The sequence below is a fragment of the Cynara cardunculus genome, assembly GCF_001531365.2.
Source record: "Cynara cardunculus var. scolymus isolate 2C chromosome LG 2, CcrdV1, whole genome shotgun sequence".
Lineage (NCBI taxonomy): Eukaryota > Viridiplantae > Streptophyta > Magnoliopsida > Asterales > Asteraceae > Cynara > Cynara cardunculus.
The window spans coordinates 2150227-2154542 of record NC_037529.1 but is presented as its reverse complement, the minus strand read 5'-3'; positions in this window follow the sequence as shown (position 1 = coordinate 2154542).

Below are 4316 nucleotides of genomic sequence, written 5' to 3'. Positions count from 1 at the left end.
TTTTTATAATTTAATTTAAGTTTAATAATGAAATAATTTATTTTTGGTTTAATAATATAACATTTTATAAATATAATAATTAAGTATTCTGTTAGAACTCAATGATTATCTTAATTATATTTTAGATTTTTTATATTTAAAATGAGATTTTTATCATGTATTTGATTGTGTTTATCTGCAGTTAGTTACACGAATTCAGATATGGAATGAAATCGGATAGGGATGAACGGGTTTAAGAGTTTTTAAAAGTTTTAACCAAATGCTTTATAAGATAGTATAGATAAGTTATAAGCAGATAACTATGAAATATTTCAGTTTTAATCTAGCTCTGATATATCTATATGTTATCTCTATCGCTATATCATTTAGATGATGACACATGTATCTACAACACTCCTCTATGTATCGAATAAAATGAGTGATTGTGCACAACTTTTGTCTCGTTAAAACCTTACACCAAAATAAAAACCTAGTGGGAAAATAGAAATAAGACAAGGGAAAGGGTACAATGCACCAACTTCTTTGCAATACATAGACTGTTCTTTTAGTTGAATATTCTCTTGGACTCGTTTATTAATCATAAGAGTTGGGAAAACAGGATGTATATAAATTGTTGCATCCCTAAAACCTTATACTAAGGAACAAAACTCAATTGGAAAAATAAAACATTGGGTGAAGAAAAGAACATAACATACCAATATAGTAGACTTCCCCTTTTGTCTACTACTCCCCCTGATTCGTGCATTAATCAATGGAGTTCGGAAAGTTTATGACTTCTTATACTTTCTACATGTTTCCCGTATTTGGTTTTAGATAATGATTTGGTAAGAAAACATGTTATATTCTCCTTGCATCTTATTTGATTTACTTGAATCTTGAGGAGTGTTTGTTATTGCTGATTGTATACAAACTTAAGCAAAATATGTTTTGTGTTATCTTGCTTGATATAGTTACTTTCAATTCTTTGATACATGATGCATCATTTCTGTAAATGCCAGCAGGGTATTGGATGAACTCAAAACAATATCTCATATAATATGTGTAATGATAGTCCTTAACCATGTATAATATTAAGCAGTCTCATGCAGAGTAATATCATTGGAATGGTTCAAAGAGGTGGCTACAAGAATTTGCTTTGTTTATTTATAAGCAAACGACATGTTCCTTGTGGTAATTCCTTATCCAGTACGAGAACAACTTTTGTATGAGTCAGATAGATACCTCGTATCATCAAATGCATAGCAAGACATTGTCTGGAGTTCTTCTATAAAAGCTAGTACTTTTGTCGTTCACTATCTAAGTAGGTATCGAAGTTCCATTATCGATCTCATTTTTCTCTCTGAGTCTTTGTAAGAAAGGTACAATCCCACATCAATTGTTCTAAAAGATTAATTTGATATCATTCCAATGATGTTGTGTTGGCGTTGAGCTAAACCTAACTAACAAGTTCATTGAGAGATACAATGTATGGTCAAGTGTATTGTGCTAAATACAACAATGCATCTATTGTACTTAGATAGGAAATTCCAGCTCCAAACACCTCTTCATCATCATTCTTTAGATGAAATAGATCTTTCTTATATCCAACACTTTGATCGATCATGGGAGTACTAGCCGGATGCACTTCGTCTATATAAAATTGCCTAATCGTTTTATAGACATATGCGGATCAGGGGATTAATATTACACAAGCTCGGTGTCTAAGCTCCAATAGCTAGACAGACCAAGTTTTCCAAAGATCTTTCATCTCAAATTCAGATTTCAAGTAGATTATGGTGTGTCTCTTATTTTATCAAGAGTGTCTATTATGCTCATAACATCGACATATAGAGCTACAATTGAAAACTTGGAACTCGTTTTCTTTATAAACACGCATGGGTACAATTCATTGTTCTTGTATCCCTTCCCAATCAAGTGTTCACTTAAGCGAGTGTTGCATATCCGCCTAGATTGCTTTAATCTATAAAACGAGCATTTCAATTTTATTGCAAGCGCACTATGTGGTTTAGAGTTACTTGATTTGAGTAGCGTATTACCATCATATACATCTCTAAATTTAGATCCCCATAAAAAATATGTAATAACCACATTCATGAGCTGCAGTTCCAGTCCTTTGGTAAACTACTAGGCTAATTAATTAGTAGAACGCTACAACGTTCATCACGGGATAGTAAGTCCTATCGTGGTCAATTCAGGATGTTGTGAGAAACCTTGTGCCAAATGATGATCCATTTATACAGGGATGAGTTACAAGTACATAACTACGAAATATTCCAGTTATAGTCTAACTCTGATATATCTATATGTTCTCTCTATAACCATTTTCTTTAGACAATGACACACTTATCCTACAACACTAGCTTATTTTTTTGGTACACATTTAAATGCATATAAGTTAGTCCTTGAACTTTTTTTAAATTAAAAAAATTTAAATTTTCTTATTTTAAATGATTAAATCTTGTAACTATTTTTTAAATAAAAAAATAATTAAATTTTCTTATTTTAAATTATTAGGACCCTAAAGAAACCATCAAACGTTTTGCTATTTGGTTATATGTAAAAAAAATCGGGTAAAAAACTTGTAGGAAATCAATTTTTAAAAATGCATTGGTTTATATTAATAAAAATTGTTCAGGTATTTAATCATCCAAAATGAGAAAGTTTAATGGTTTTTTTGATTAAAAAAAATTAATTTATGGACTAAACCATTTAAAATGGAAAAGTTGGTTAGTTTTTTTGTACTTTTTCCTTTATTTATTTATTAGATAGAGTGATTGTGTGACAATAGCACTTAAAAAGGGGGGGGGGGGGTTTGGTTTGCAGATTCTGAAAGAATTGGAATGTTGAATTTCATGGATCAAATTTTATTCTCTTGTTTGGTTCATTTTTTTTCACGAAATAAATTTTCAAAATATTGCAAATTCCATAAATAAATAAATTTAACATTCCTTAGCAACTACATGGTATTTTGATGGAATAAAATTTTCTATTTTTGTCATTTACCAATATTTCATTCCAATTATAAAGCTACATTGTATGAACCAAACAGACAAATTTCAATTTTTTAACATATTTCATTCCAACGTCTGTCAACCAAACATGTAGTCAACCTTGACAACGTTCTGTTTCAATTCATTCAAAGTCAATTTATTTAACAAATTTCATTATACCAAAAAACATCATGCGAACCAAACGCCACCTTATGATCAAAAATATGAGAACACTTTTTAGCCTTTGGATAACTTGTTTTTTAATCTAACTTATTTTTTTAAAACTATTCTCAATAACTTCAATTACATCCAACAACCTTCAAGTACATTTATTTACCTTTGTTTTCCCTTTTTAAGTCATTTTCATGAACTTTTACATACATTTAGGGGCCGTTTACCAAACGTTTATCCGGGTAAGTGTTTACCAAGTCACATTACCTTAACAGATGAATATGACAAAGACCAAAAATCTTATCCGGTAAGAGCGAGACAATGAACAAGAGTTTTATCCGGTAAATGAAGGCGATGACTCTTACCACGGTAAAAGCTTACTAGGTAAATTATTGCATGCGTTGTTGTTTTTGTGGAGTAAAATCTTACCCGATAAGTAAACAATAGTGTTGATTTTACCGATAAGCACTTATCGGGTAAGTTTTTGGTAAACGACCCCTTAGTTACTTTCACATACAAGAATTGGTTTAAGTTTCAGTCACGAGGATAAATATATGTAAATAAAGTTAGTTGAATATATATGTATAAATATGAATGTTTTATTCTCACCTTCTCATTATAACTCTTATTTTCACTGAAATCTAATCGTTTTTATTATACAATAATTATTTATATGTTTTAGCTTAATAAATTATTGTTATGATGAAATTGTATAAAAAGTATATATATATATATATATATATATATGTGTGTGTGTGTGTGTGTGTGTGTGTGGTTGGGTTCACGTGAGACCAAAGGTTTTTCATGAGACCAATTTATGTTCATTGATCAATTTTATAAGCTAATGATCTAATGGTCTAAAGTTGCACGGTAACAATTTTGTGATTATTGAGAAGTTTCGTGGCAATTTTGTGATTATGAATGTTCAGATTGTAGATCTAATCCAAGAGTTGAGAATTGGTCTTACAGGTCTCACGAAAAATCCTTAGTCTCACATGATCCCAAGTATATCTATACTATCTATACTATATTATAAAGCATTTGGCTAAAACTCTTAAAAACTCTTAAACTCTTAAAACTCTTAAACCCGTTCATCCCTAAACAATTTCATCCCTATCCGATTTCCTCCCATAACTGAATTCGTGTAACTAACTG